The sequence below is a fragment of the Astyanax mexicanus genome, chromosome 4, assembly GCF_023375975.1.
Source record: "Astyanax mexicanus isolate ESR-SI-001 chromosome 4, AstMex3_surface, whole genome shotgun sequence".
Classification (NCBI taxonomy): Eukaryota; Metazoa; Chordata; class Actinopteri; order Characiformes; family Acestrorhamphidae; genus Astyanax; species Astyanax mexicanus.
Genome location: NC_064411.1, coordinates 9,882,562 through 9,897,927, shown reverse-complemented (window position 1 = coordinate 9,897,927; position 15,366 = coordinate 9,882,562). Strand labels below are relative to the sequence as shown.

The 15,366-nt window shown below is 36.5% G+C and overlaps 8 protein-coding genes across 12 annotated transcripts in view; 3 read left to right on the top strand and 5 right to left on the bottom strand.

Annotated features, from left to right (window-relative positions):
• Window positions 1–15,366, bottom strand: part of LOC125801409 (zinc finger protein 239-like) — a 285,147-nt gene that overhangs the window by 13,302 nt on the left and 256,479 nt on the right. The gene's annotated exons all lie outside the window — the stretch shown is intronic.
• Window positions 1–15,366, top strand: part of LOC125801273 (zinc finger protein 239-like) — a 256,548-nt gene that overhangs the window by 120,758 nt on the left and 120,424 nt on the right. The window lies entirely within an intron of this gene.
• LOC125801434 (zinc finger protein 239-like) overlaps window positions 1–15,366 on the top strand; it is a 223,537-nt gene that overhangs the window by 120,791 nt on the left and 87,380 nt on the right. The gene's annotated exons all lie outside the window — the stretch shown is intronic.
• The window catches only part of LOC125801215 (uncharacterized), a 236,099-nt gene that overhangs the window by 161,704 nt on the left and 59,029 nt on the right, over window positions 1–15,366 (bottom strand). The gene's annotated exons all lie outside the window — the stretch shown is intronic.
• LOC125801280 (zinc finger protein 239-like) overlaps window positions 1–15,366 on the bottom strand; it is a 316,465-nt gene that overhangs the window by 242,894 nt on the left and 58,205 nt on the right. The window lies entirely within an intron of this gene.
• The window catches only part of LOC125801206 (zinc finger protein 585A-like), a 308,944-nt gene that overhangs the window by 236,373 nt on the left and 57,205 nt on the right, over window positions 1–15,366 (top strand). The gene's annotated exons all lie outside the window — the stretch shown is intronic.
• LOC111190034 (zinc finger protein 239-like) overlaps window positions 1–15,366 on the bottom strand; it is a 250,622-nt gene that overhangs the window by 186,671 nt on the left and 48,585 nt on the right. The gene's annotated exons all lie outside the window — the stretch shown is intronic.
• The window catches only part of LOC125801461 (gastrula zinc finger protein XlCGF49.1-like), a 256,787-nt gene that overhangs the window by 216,602 nt on the left and 24,819 nt on the right, over window positions 1–15,366 (bottom strand). The window lies entirely within an intron of this gene.

Sequence of the window (15,366 nt, the reverse complement as noted above, 5' to 3'; positions counted from 1 at the left end):
ATTGGCTAAACAAGCGGAAGCATGAGGGTTGCAGGCACTGTGGGTGGGACTCAGTGGAGGAGCTATTTAGCTCCTGAAGTCTTTGGGCCAACTCTTGGCTCTTTGTAACAGTAATTGTAAAATATAAATAAATATAAATAATCTCAGGTGTGTTTGTGCTTCTAATAATGATATAAAACATTATGTTCTAAAGAACAGATTCTTCTATTAAATCTCTACAGGCCCTATTTACCATAATAAGAACAGAAACATTCACCAAGACTCACTGATTTGTACACTGTAGAGAAAAGAATATATGAATTATAAGAAACAGTGAAGGTGTGAGTAATGTTTTAAAAAAACAACTAAATTTAAGTTTAAGACCTGTGTAAATAAACGTTAAATCTGTTAGCTACTAAACGCTAACAATTAAATAAACTGAGGTAAAATTTGAGGATAATTTACTCTTACTGAGGCAAATTAGCTTAAAACAGATAGTAATTTGTAGAATTGTTAGAATGGTGGCAATTAGTTCCTCCAAACCGTTTAAAAACCTTTCTAGGTCACAGAAAACAGAAAATCAATGCTCTTTCTCCTCAGAAACTTTGGGTACATTCAGTAGCTAGCTTAGCCAACACTAGGAAGCTAGCTAATTCAGCTTTTTCCTAACTTACCAAAAATCAGCCTTTAATTATACTAATTAAATCTGAATTAGTTTAATCTCATAAATTTACCCATAAATTATTCGTGCTTTTCTCAGTTTATTAAACAGTATAAGAGAAAGAGAGCTAATTCACTGCTAACTCTGTTAGCTGCTAACAGGCTAATGTTGACAGGAATCTGACAGGAGAGAATCTACTGCTGAATCAAAGCCTCATAAAGAGCAGGGGCCTCATTTATAAAGAGTGCGTACGCATAAAAAGAGGGCAGAAATGTGCGTAAGCAACATCTCACGCAAGAATTGTGATTTATAAAGAAATACTTGGCGTGAAAACGAGCGTACATTTAAGCAAGGTTTAAGGCATGCGTATGCCTTCAAAAGTGTGCGGAGAGAGCGGGAATTAGTGGCATCATGTGGTAAAGTAGGGAATTGTTAGTAAATGCGCAAGCTTTTCTTCCTTCCGCATATTAGTTACCACATAAATCAAAATTAACAAAGGAAGATTAAGCATTACTTTACTTTATTTTTTACTTTATTACATATTTTTTCTGCATGTATAGTTAAAATTATTTCTGTATCTTATTCTGTATTATATGTATATGTAGTGTTAATTTTCCACTAACTTGTATATTTCACTTTGTAGTTTATGTCAGTTTTATATGTATTATCTGTTTTATCTCACAGTTGTAAAATCTAAAGGTGCTATATATATATATATATATATATATATATATATATATATATATATATATATATATATATATATATTAGCCGGGGCTACATGAGGAATATGCAAGAGTGGCGTATCCCATACTGAGATACCGAATGAATGCTTGAAAGAGAATACAAATTACATTTAAGAAAAAAAATATGCAAGAAATAAAAAATAAATAAATACCGGCCGTAAAACACTGTTAAACTGCTTTGTTTGTACATTTAGCTAGGCTAACTACCAATAATAATGGTCAGTAAAACAGCAAACACTGTTGTTTGGACATTTAGTTAGGCTAGCTACCAATAATAAAAGTCAGTAAAACGGCAAATGCTACATTTATACATTTAGCTAGGCTAGCTACCAATAATAATGTTCAGTAAATCAGCAAACTGCATATTTGAACATTTAGCTAGCTAGCAAAGAATAATAATAGTCATTAAAACAGCAAATGCTACATTTGTACATTTAGCTAGGCTAGCTAACAATAACAATAGACAGTAAAACAGGAAATGCTTTGTTTATACATTTGGTCAGTAAAATAGCAAATCCTGTATCGTGGCACGAGATCTCACGAGATTAAGACGTGACGATATTTCTCGTCAAGCTTAAACCTCTCACAGTTTAGTGTGGACTTTTTAAGATACAACACTGGCAACTGGCAACACAGTAGCAGCGAGTTTGGTGGTTGAGCAGTGAGCAGAAGAGGAAAGTTCTGGGAATTTGCATAGAACAGAGGTCACGGGCGGACCGTGGTCCGGGTCCGGACCCAAACCTATTGAGAAGGATTTAATTGTATACACGCTTTGCGGCGCAGTAAATCACAGACCAATCACGTGTGCGGTAATATCACCAACCACTCTCTTCAGTCAATCAGATCTGTGCAGACGTGGAAAAAATAAATAAATAAACACACCGCTCCTCACGCGGGATCGAACCTGTGTTGTCAGGGTCGCGGTCCCGCTGCTCCGGCTGTTGAATTGGGACATGGCCGTGAAAAAACGCCTTTATAAGGAGATAGTGAGCCTGGGCGAGAATGGGCGGAAAAACGAGAACGGACGAAAACTAAAGTCACGCCGAGTGCGACAGAGAGACAGGAATTTTGTATAACTGGATCATTCTGAATTCTAATTAAATACTCCTGGCATAGAAGATGCTTCTGCTACTTTTAACAGAGTGACAGACGGTAACAGAGTGACCAACAAGACTGTACTGTGCTTAAAACATGTTCCGTCTCTGTTTGCACTTCAAGCAGAGTCTTAATATGACTGGTTATGCATAGCTACATTACAAGAGATTTAGGAGAAAAAAAACACAAACCATAGTCTTAATATAACTGGATATGACAATCTCAGGCCTATAGGTTTCATGTCAAACATGTGTTGAGAAAACACAATGAGACTGGAGATCTGCAATATAAAAGCCGTTTATTAAAACACACATGGGTAAATATAGAGGTGAAGTTATACAAAGATAATAGTTTGTACTGGATAAAAACAATTAAGAAACTACATTATTTGGATATTCTTAGTAACTTTGGAGATTAAAAAAAACATAAGCAACATTTAATATTCAATAAGGAAAAGATAAGAGAGTATAAAACTTGAGTAATACAACACAACCAAATATCCCTCTATATCCCTCTATAGTAACAGATTTTTAATTGGACTGAACCATAGACAAACAAGAACACCAGCAGAGGGAGTGAATGAGCCTGTAACCTTACTGCGCAACAGTAACTAACCTAAAAACTGAGCTCTGTCTCACAAAGAATGTCCTGGAATATTCAAACTTACAAGACATACAAACATAACATGGAATTCTATACACATCATCCCTGGATAAGAATAGTTTTGCTGAACCTGTAAAATCCATTGTTAAATACAGTTCATATTTGTTTCTGGTGGAATTTATGATTTGCGCTTTTAATTGCCATGAGACAAATTTGGGACATTTTTCTGCCTGCCTGATGACCCCTGAGAAGAGCTTGCACTGAAGTTTGTGTTAGAGTTTGGATGAAGGGGATTGGTGTGGTCCTGCTCTTGTAGTAATTTGTCTCATGAGTTTTTGTAGACGTCTGAGTACTTGGCAGTTGAGGCACGGACCATGAACATAGTTCGCTATGCTTCTGGATTCTTGTCGAGCCAGTATCAGATGGTAGTGGTTGCTGTGTTCTGCTCACGCAACTTATAATGTGATTTATTGTGTGTGATTGTGCTTAGGTAAGTGTGTTGTTGCCATAGTTAAAGGAAGTGAGCTTAGATTAAGGAGGGATTCTGTTTGCTCATAGGTTATTTTTTGGTAGGTCTGTTACTTGGCAGTTGAGGCAATGGACCATGAACATAGTGTTAGGCTGTGCTTCTGGATTCTTGTCGAGCCAGTATCAGATTGTGGTGGTTTTGCTATTGTTGTTAGTTGAGTGAGTAGTAGATCCTGGCTGAGCCCTATGCATAACCCCAGCTGTTAGGTGCAGGATTTGTCAATTTCCTGTATTATATTACTCTCCTGTGTGAATGCGCTGGTGTTTTTTGAGATTACTCTGTTCAGTAAAACACTTCCCACAGTCTGAGCAGTAATACGGTTTCTCTCCTGTGTGAATGTGCTGGTGTTTTTTGAGATCACTCTGTTTAGTAAAACTCTTCCCACAGTCCGAGCAGTGATGCGGTTTCTCTCCTGTGTGAATGCGCTGATGTATTTTGAGAGTACTCTGTTGAGTAAAACTCTTCCCACAGTCGAAACAGTAATATGGTTTCTCTCCTGTGTGAATGCGCTGGTGTTTTTTGAGATCACTCTGTGTAGTAAAACTCTTCCCACAGTCTGAGCAGTGATGCGGTTTCTCTCCTGTGTGAATGCGCTGATGTATTTTGAGATTACTCTGTGTAGTAAAACTGTTCCCACAGTCTGAGCAGTGATGCGGTTTCTCTCCTGTGTGAATGCGCTGATGTTTTTTGAGATCACTCTGTTGAGTAAAACTCTTCCCACAGTCTGAGCAGTGATGCGGTTTCTCTCCTGTGTGAATGCGCTGATGTATTTTGAGTTTACTCTGTGTAGTAAAACTCTTCCCACAGTCTGAGCAGTGATACGGTTTCTCTCCTGTGTGAATGCGCTGGTGTATTTTGAGATTACTCTGTGTAGTAAAACTCTTCCCACAGTCTGAGCAGTAATATGGTTTCTCTCCTGTGTGAATGCGCTGGTGCTTTTTGAGATCACTCTGTTGAGTAAAACTCTTCCCACAGTCTGAGCAGTAATAAGGTTTCTCTCCTGTGTGAATGCGCTGATGTATTTTGAGATTACTCTGTGTAATAAAACTCTTCCTACAGTCTGAGCAGTAATACGGTTTCTCTCCTGTGTGAATGCGCTGGTGCTTTTTGAGATCACTCTGTTGATTAAAACTCTTTCCACAGTCTGAGCAGTGATGTGGTTTCTCTCCTGTGTGAATGCGCTGGTGTTTTTTGAGAGTACTCTGTTTAGTAAAATTCTTGGCAGAGTGCTGATGTTTCTCCATGTCAGGACTTGGCTTCATTTGCCTTTTAAATGTAGCAAACTGTTTCTGCGTGTTCTGGAGATTCTTCAGGAAGGCTTCTGCTTCACCTCTTTCAGCAGTTTAACTTTGATCTTTTGATAAATATCCTGGTTGTTGGTGATGAATTTCAGGAAAATATTTTCATTTCTGGAAAAAAAACACAGAAAAATGCCATTGAATATTAAAATAAAAGCAGGTCAATTAACTGAAGAGATTCTAAGTCATTCTAAGTGAGTGATGTTACCCTTTAATATGAAGCTTTGAGGTTCGAATCACATTGCCGATGCTTGATTCATTCTACATTGATCACGACAGATGATGTCCAAAGCTTTTTCCTTTAAACTGAAGAGTAACTGTTTATTATACCTTGGGTGTATTGACAAATATCTTTCAGTTATGATTACTTATCTTAGTATCTATATTTACATAATCATTGTGTGAAACCTTGTATTCTATATGCATAACCAATACTCACATTGTATTTGATCATTTGTATTACTCAGTGTATTTTACACGCATTTATATAGAAGATTAACCAATACTCACAATATATATTATTTACACATATAGATAAACATTGTTTGATCAGGCATGTGACTAACACAGACTCTATTATATGACAAATTAACCCACATGATACATTTACTAACACATTAACATATAACATATGAGATGTAGCTCAGGCTTGAAGTATTTTGTTTACTGCATGACCCTAACTAACGGTCATCAACTCGACTGGTACGGGGCTAAATTGCTACAGAAGAGGCCTTAGATCAAAGCGGCCTTTTGGTGAGTGAGTGCCTCCCTAAAACCTCTGCTTCAAAGCGGGGGGTGACGCACACACACAGATAGTGCCACGATGCTCCATCCTGGAAGAACACAGTCAAGGCCAAACACTAGTGGTCCGGTCAGACACGTGAAACGGATTACTAACACGTGAAATTATGCATATTAACATGAGCTAATCGTTAGCAACGCCTCATCAGCAGGTTTCACGTCATTTGGGGTATAAACATGGAGTCAGATCAGAGGGGGGTCAGAACTTATGCTGGGTGGCTGTTAGACGGTCTTTCATGTGTTGGTTCTCCTGAATATTCAGCACTTTGTAATAAATGCTTGGTTTGCTTTCAACTTCACTCCACTGTCTGACTCTCTCTATCAAACGAACACGCAGGGGAGTTGTACCCCGGACGAGAGGTGGGGGTAGCCCACCTTTCATTTTCTTTTCTACAACAAAACCAATTTATAAAAGTTTCCACACATTAACCAAATACATTAATCCAAATCAATGCTTCACAACCCTGATTTTTTCATTTTAACAACTCCTGATAACAGTTCATTATTTTCCACCACACTGGCTTTAGGCTAACAGTGATATGCGCTCCTGAGTTCAAGATGTGTTTTTTGGAAATCCGATAGATCCGATAACCCGACCGGGGCAGAAATAATTAATTATTAGGCAAAATATGCTTCAATACCCGCTAAAAATGAGAGTGACTAGAACTGATATAAGAGCTCATTTTGCCAGTAATTTTTCTCAAAAATCCTTATATTTGCTTAAAACAGCACTTTTTCACGGAGCTGCATTCAAGTTCCTCTGGAGCTACGGGGGGCGCGGAGGGATAATTAATAAAAAAAAACATGCAGTTGCCTTGTTGGTGCAGGGAATTGTAGTAATAAATATAAATTTATGTAGTAATCAAAATAAAATCACAGCAAAATAATGACCTTTTTACTGTTACAACACATCAACCAACCTCCAACAGGATTGTAAAACATAAGAGTCTCTTTTGTTTACTAAAGGTTAACACAATTATAAAAATTTGTAAGAATTCATATTATTTTATGTAGTTCTTTTTCAATTATTTTTGTAGTCTTTTTAACCTCTTACATAAATGTTTGTGTATTTTTGTCAAGTTGCTCAAAGTGTGATTCTTCTTCTTATTATTATTATCAAATTCATGTTTTTGTAATTATTATTATTATCATCATTATTAAAGTATCAGCAAAAGAGCAGCTGGAGACTGTATTCCACAGTAATGGTTTAACTGGGATTTCTTAAAAACAGCGGGGCTAAAGATGTTGTAATTTGCTAATATTTGTGTTTGTTATTACAGTGAAATAGCAAGTTTTCTGTTAAATCAGTAAGCTAATAAATGTTACTTGTGAAATTCCTCTTCTTGCCTGAACTTTTCCTCACTATAATCACTAAATCTTTCATTCTTACATTTAATATTTTACAAGTGGACTTTTATTTTGATGGGAGAGTCACATGATTTACCAGCAACTTACCTGTGGAACCGGATTAAGTAAAGGAAAATTAACTAAACTAAACTAAATTAGTGTAACTAAGAAATGTGTAGAGACTGATCACACAAACTTAAAAAGGAATTTCCACAGAACTGATTTATCTCAGGTGTGTATTAGTGATGTGGGGGAGGGGGGGCAGGAGTGTGAGGTTCCGTTATCCTGTGTATGATCTGTAAAGCCCCCCCCCCATCCCCAGCTCCGCGACCCCCTACTGCAGACTGCTGAGCAGAGCTAGGAGAAGATCCAGTGCTGGTGGTGTAAATGCTGCACATGCTGAAGGTGCTGAAGGTGGTGTGGGTGTAGGAGTGAATGTAGAACAGCGTGTTGAAGAGAGAGAGAGTGAGAGAGAGAGAGAGAGAGAGAGAGAGAGAGAGAGAGAGAGAGAGAGAAACTTCTCCATACCTTCTGTAGTTCAGCTGATCCCGCTCTTCCTCCTCTCCAGCTACAGACCCCGGAAGCTCAGCGTCATCCGGGTTATGTAGAGCCCCGCCCCCTCCCCCGCTATATCACATTATACCCCATCACCGCTAGAGGGAGCCCGCGAGGGAGTCCTCAATGCATGGAGCTGAATGGAGCTAAACAGCTAAAACTCTCATTTAAAACACTGTATAACTACTTCTCTGGAGTTTTCCTTTAATTTTACAAAGTAGAACAAAGTACTTAACTAAGATAGGAAAGAAAACAAAACCCTATATTTCCATTTTCTACAACTAATGTTTTTTATTCAGTAAATTTACTAGCATTACTGCTACTGATGCTGGAGTTACACACAGAGCTCATTTTAAAGGATTAAAAACTGCAGTTTAAAAGCAGTTTTAATAATTATCTCTGCTGTGATGAAACAGTTATTGTTGTTCTGTTTTGAGAAAATTAGTAAATTTTTTACTTTATAAAAGTATCAAACATTTATAAATTATTACTTTGCTTAAAATAATACATTGTAAATGTTTGATACTTTATAGAATAAAAAATATTTATACCTTTTGTACATTCCCAACTCTGTCAAGTGGCTTGAGATTCAGAGCAGATTCTGAAGTGAGTTTTTTCCTCTATAGAGATTCTCTGATTGCTCCTGTACAACTCCAACAAACAGCACTTACTAATTACTATGGAAAGATCAGTGCTGTTGTGACATTGATTCCGGTAGACACTTTTTTTTTAATCTAAATTTAATTTAAAATATTATGGTTAAATTTTCTTTGGATTTACCTTCTTGATGTCCTGCAGGTTCTTGAAAAGGAGATCGTACTGCAGCAGATCTTGTTTGTTGCTCACCTTGTCTAAAGTCTTTCTATTTATGTATTCTGAAAGATTTACATAAATTAAGATCATTCACACCTACTCCCTGTAAAATCACTCTCTGACATCACAATGAACCATTCTGATTTCTGTATAGAAGGGTACTTCACACTTGTAAAAGCATTTGAAACTAATTAAATATAAAATAAATAACATTTGTTTAAGAGTTTGTTTGTTTATAGGATGGTGTTTATTTTTTTAACTTTTCCAAAATAAGTCCAGCAAGCATTCTCATTCTACTACAAAATATTACCCAATTTAGACAGAACTTTTTGTACATATTAAAGGAAGAAGTTACTGATGTTGAGACTATTTGGGCCAGATTATATCAGGTTCTGTGTAGGAATATAATACAAACACCCCTGTTTGCTTAGGTCACTTAATCCTCCTTTTATGTTTGGGGTCAATTTGACCCCTTTCACTGTTTAACGCATTTAAATAAGTTAGTTAATCTCATTTTATTTACTTCATATTTGGTGACTTTTCCTCATTTAATAGAGACAACTGGGTAAACATAAAATTAATGGGATGTTTTTTTTTTGTGTCTTTTACACATTTTGTATACATTAGTGTTGTTTGGGGTCAATTTGACCTCAGGCTATTTTAGCTTTATAAAACATAAAAATATCAGAATTTGACCCACATTTGTGTTAAATGATGTGAAGGTCAATATGACATGCAATTTTATATTCTTCAAAAAAAATTAGACCCCTAAAATAACATAATTATAACTGTATTAGTGCAAGAACCACTGACAGTTGATGTGACAGGGGGGTGGGGAAAACAGAATTCTCATGAGAACTTGATATTTCTCATTCTTGTGGAGGAATATATTGTTCCTGAAAACATATTGTTCACACAACATAGTGGAAATGCAGAGATATAAAAGGTTTCACAGCAGCTTCTAAACCAGTTCTCTATGTGTTCTGTCTCTCTCTCTTTCTGCTCTCTCTCTCTCTCTACTGAAAAGGACGTCTAAGAAAAGGTTTTCTCTCAGTGAGGATTTCTCACATCTCTTTCACCATGACAGAGACATAGAGGAGAATGTGTCTGAGAAAAAGGAGGACTTTAGAGAGGATCCTGATTATAATGAATCCTCCTCTGATGAGAATCAGCCCTTTACTGTAGACCCTCTTTTTGTCTCTCAACCAATAGAAAACAGACTACCTTCCAAAAGTAAAAAGTTATTATGGTCTGTCTCCCCACTTGAAGAAAATGATAAACTTAGTGCTGGTAATGTAATCAGAATAGTTCCAGGTCTCAGCAGATACGCTGTCAGCCACGTCCAAACATAAAATCAGCATTTGAGTTCTTCAGAACACCATCAGTCTAAAAGGATAAACTACTTTAGATGATACATTTAGAGGGAGGTGTGTGTTTAGAGGGATAGTTAGAAAGACTTGGATTTAATCCCACATGTAAGTCTACATTGTGTTGTTCAGTTTGGAGAGTACAAGTGAAAAGGTGAAGAAAGAACAGGTGTTTGGGCTGCAGACAGATCCAGCCCGTCTCTAAACACAGTCCATGTCTCCTCCGTGTCCTACGCTTCAATAACACAGAAACAAGGCAGGACTGATGAGAGCTTAAATAAACTCAGCAATATGGGATGAATGGAACAAGTAGGATCTTCTTCTTTACAATCCAGACTCCCATGTGACTGAGCATGAATTTCAAACAAATATAGCATGTGACATAAACTTGGTTAAAAATTATATTAATATGTAATAATTTTCTGTAGCTTGGAATTGCTGGGGTGAAATTGACCCCAAACATAAAAGGTGTTAGTAAATTTGAAGGTAACAGGAGGATTAAAACTACCCCAAAAAATAGCACTTACCAATTTTACTCAAAGGTCAGAACTATTGTTAAAGTAGAAATTGGGAGATTTCTTTTCAACACTTTATTTGAAACAAAGATCCATTAGAACAATAGTCCTGACCTTTGAGTAAAATTTGGTGCTATGTGGTAGTTTTAAGTGACTCAAGCAACCAGGGGTGTTTGTCTTATATTTCTACACAGAACCAGATCTAATTTGGCCAAAGTACTCTCAACATCAGCAACGTCTTCCTTTAATATGTACAATACTTTTGTGTAAAAGTTGGGTAATATTTTGTAGTAGAAAGAGAATGATTGCTGGACTTATTTTGGAAAAGTTTAAAAAGTTTTTTTTTATCATTCTATGAACAAATTAAATCCATTTTATTTTACAAATAATTAGTTTAAAAACTGAAATTTGCATATGAAGATTCAAATGCTTTTACAAGTGTGAAGTACCCTTCTATACAGAAATCAGGATGGTCCATTAGTAAGACTATAGACAAGGTGAGCAACAAACAAGATCTGCTGCAGTACGATCTCCTTTTCAAGAATCTGCAAGACATCAAGAAGGTAAATGCAAAGAAATTGTAATTATAATATTTTAAATGAAATTTAGATTTTTAAAAGGTTTTACTGGAATCAATATTACAATTGGTGCTCTAACAACAGCACTGATCTTTCCATAGTAATTAGTAAGTGCTGTTTGTTGGAGTTGTACAGGAGCAATCAGAGAATCTCTATGGAGGAAAAAACTCACTTCAGAATCTGCTCTGAATCTCAGTCACTCAACTGAGTCTGGAATGTATAAAAACATACACATTTCTATTCTAAAAAGTACTAAACATTTATTAATTATTATTTTTAGCAAAATAATAATTTATAATTGTAAGATACTTTATAAAATAAAAAAAACGAATTTCCTCAAAACAGAACAACTATAACTATTTAATCACCACAGAGATAATTAATAAAGCTTTTAAACTGCAGTTTTAATCCCTTTTAAATGAGCTCTGTGTGTTACTCCAGCATCAGTAGCAGTAATGCTAGTAAATTTACTGAATAAAAAACATTAGATTTAGAAAATGGAAAGATAGAGGTACGTTTTCTTTCCTATTTTAGTGAAATACTTTGTTCTACTTTGTAAAATTAAAGGAAAACCCCAGAGAAGTAGTTATACAGTGTTTTAAATGAGAGTTTTAGCTGTTTAGCTCCATTCAGCTCCATGCATTGAGGACTCCCTCGCGGGCTACCTCTAGCGGTGATGGGTATAATGTGATGTAGCGGGGGAGGGGGCGGGGCTGTACATAACCCGGATGAGGCTGAGCTTCCGGGGTCTGTAGCTGGAGCGCCGGAGGACGAGAAGGATCAGCTTAACTACAGAAGGTATGGAGAAGTTTCTCTCTCTCTCTCTCTCTCTCTCTCTCTTTCTCTCTCTTTAAGGTTAGTGAGCGCTAGATGTTAATCTACACAGATTTCTCCTCTGAAAACTGTTTATTTGGGTGTTTAAAGCGCTTCTGTTTATTTACAGTAAGCTTAGATTTACAGATTCTTTCAGCACTGAGGCAGGAGCATTAGCATTAGCAAAATTAGCTTGTAAAATGACCCAGTGTTGTTACCAATACCACACCTAACAGCTGAAGTTAATTATAAAGGAAAGGATTAAACATTACAGACAGCTTGTACATTATCCTACCATTTAGACTATATAACAACAACATAATACAAATTTAATGTGTTTAAGGCTTCTAGTGGTATATTATAGTTTGAAATTGCCTGCTAGCTTAGCTTAGTTATCGAAATAGCATTGGTTAGGTTACCTAAAGTGGGCTAGAACCTTCAATTACCTTCAAAATAAATGTACCCTTCTATCCAGTTGCTGTTTTTTTTTTAAAAAAACGTTCGTGGTACATAAAATCACACAGCTTTTTATGCAGAGATTTAAAAAAGAGTTAGCAATAGTAAAATGTTTTATGATGTGATTTATTTTGTGAGAATGTTTAAGTGTTCTTCTACAGTGGGAGCTGATATGTGTCCTTAACGCGACTGGCAGAGAGAAAAAGAGAGCTGTTTAATAGGCAGAACTGGCCCATAATAGGGGACCAAAGTAGCTGGTGTTAACTAGCTAGCTAATGTTGCCAGCGTTTCTTTTTTAACCAGTAGCTAACATTATCTAGCTAGCCAATGTTCACAGTGCTTTTTTTTTTACGAAGTATCTAATGTTACCTTGCTGGCTAATGTTGCCAATAGCTGCGTTCCAATCTGAAGGGAGCTGCCAAGGTTGCCTTCAAAGGCAGCTCCCTGTTCGGCAGCATTTTCACCCATAAGGGATCTTATAAAGCAGCGCGTTCGGGACACGCTCTGGAGTCAGCATACGTCATAAATCTCAATGCAGCAGCAGCTATTTCTCTTTTACTCATCCAAATATTACAGACATTTAAATATTCATGATTTACTTTAATTATACACTTTTCCTCACTTCATTCTCAGAGTATGGTCAGTTTTATTTATGTATTTAATTTATTTTTGATTAGATGCTTCATAGAAATGCATGAGTAATGAAATCATAATATGATAAATATTTTATATGAGCCATCAGAGCTAAATTATCAAACTAAGCTACGTTTCACACAATAGTACATTCATACACAGTCAGCTAATTTATCTTTATCTTTTAGTTGCATAAAACACATGATTCATAAACTTTATTTTTTTTTTATTTACCCATACCCACTAGTTGAGATGTGATACTACAATAAGCATAGTGACAATAAAAACACAGCAAGCAAAAATAATAATGTTAAGAGAGAAAACTTTATTACATTCAAAGAAAAAAACATTCATAAAGGGAGCTAACGCTGCCTCCAGCCGGTCTGACCAGAGTTCACCTTCCCCGGCCCACGTTCATCCCTGTGGAAAAAATAAATCTGAATTAGTAACAGCGGTTTATGGAGAACACGCTCATAATTCCACTATTTACACAGTAAATCACTCAGTTACAGGTAAATCTAATCATTCCCTCTAACAATTAAACTATTTACGCATTAAATCACTGAATTACAGGTTATTCTACACTGTTACACTATTTACACAGTAAATCACTTAGTTATACGTAACAGTGACTTAAAACAGTTAAAACTTTTTATACTGGACGGCCAGGGTGTCCTGGGGTGTCGCGCTGCAGCCGCGTTTGGTACTCTGTAAGTCGGCTAGATGCGTGTTAGCTTACCCTGTAAATTAGCGCGATAAGCTAACGGTAGCTTCCGCCGGTCAGGTCTTACATTAAATGAAGTACAGGCAAAAACAACAATGGAAAACAACTTAAAACAGTCTAAAATATGCTAGTTTGATAATCCCCCGCAGCGGTGAGTGGAAATACAGGAGGGAATTACTTACATTTGTACAGAAACTACCTCGCAGTGCTGGCTCCGTCCGCCATGTTTTTAAATCTGAGCGATGGAACTCTGCGCTGGTGAAATGCATCATGGGATTGCCTTCGCCGTGAAGGATACATCTCACGCTGCCTTCAGAATCGGGGTAAAATAAGGCAGCTGCCCAGGTAGGCAGCACATGCTACCTTCCGAATGGGACAGTCCTTTTCTCGGGAGCGCGCCTATGCTGCCTGAAAATGCTGCCTAGTTGGGCAGCTCCCTTCAGATTGGACCGCAGCTATATTTTGTCCTGTCACCTAGTGTGGACTTTTTAAGGGGGATCTTGCAACACAGTAGCGATAGCAGCGAGTGTGGTGGCTGAGCTGTGAGAGCAGCTCTTAACAGAAGAGGAAAATACAGGCAGTTGCGTAGAAGATGCTTCTGCTACTTTTAAGTTATATGTCTGGCTGCATTTTGGCTCCAGTGGAAACAATAAACGGTAACAGAGTGACCAACAAGACACAAACCATATATAAATACTGTAAGTAAATCCTACACGTGACTGTTTCATAAACAGTTGTACTAATCCCTTAACTCTGTACTGTATTAAAAAAATGTTCTGTCTTTATTTGCACTTCAAGCATAGTCTTAATATGACTGGTTATGGTTCTGCATAGTTAAATTACAAGAGATTTAGGAGAAAATAACACAAACCATAGGCTTAATATGACTGGTTGTGGTTTGCACTATATATGACCTAGAAAAGTTTTATTTTTATTTGTTAATCTTATTTCTATTTCTTATAGAATCAATGTGAGAGAAACCAGTCTGTTAAGTTTGCGTTATATGATTTTGTCAAAAAAACAAAAACTAGTTTTCAAGCCATTCTTCATTTTTGAAGTTTTCTTAAAAGTTTTATTTTTAAATCTTGTCTCATTCTTGTGAACCCATTATCGTGTCTCGTCTTGTGATATTAGTGTCTCATCACACCCCTAATTAAAATGTAATTTCTGGAGCTGTGATGTTACATAGATGCAAGCAATAAGTCTCCACTGATACTGTGCTTTGTATAAAAGAACATTTATTATAATAAAATAATTAAAAAGCACCTGGGTTTCCTTGTGAGAGCGTATGTTAGCCAATCTTATCCTGAGCTCTCTGCCTCGTCATCGACCCACTCAATCTGTAAAACCCAAGGATTAATGTCTTTCGGTCCCTCGTCTGGAAAAAAGTAATATTATCTAATTTCTAGAATATAAAAAAAGGAAAGAGCCGGGACAAGAGTTCACTCTCTCTCAAGCAAATTCATTCCAAACTCTGCTTATTCACTAAACATTTAGTTACATTTCCAGGACAACTAAGAAGAATTGATCATATTTAAGGTGGAAGTGGTAGAATGATTTACTGCTTTAGTAACATTAAGTTAGAGTTGATGAAATTTGGAGCTGCTGCTCTGAATCTGCTGGTATAGACCTTCGTCTTTCTGGGTAAAAAGCACAATTACGTTTACATTTCTCACCAAATTTTCAATTTTCACATCTAAATATACAAAAAAAAAAGACTTTAGGAGTGCATATCACTGTTAGTCTGAAGCTAATGTGTTGAAAAATAATGTTATCTGGAGTTGTAAAAAAAATCAGTAATCTTTTATAAATTGGTGTAAAGAAAAAAATCTTCGGACATCATTAGTCATGTG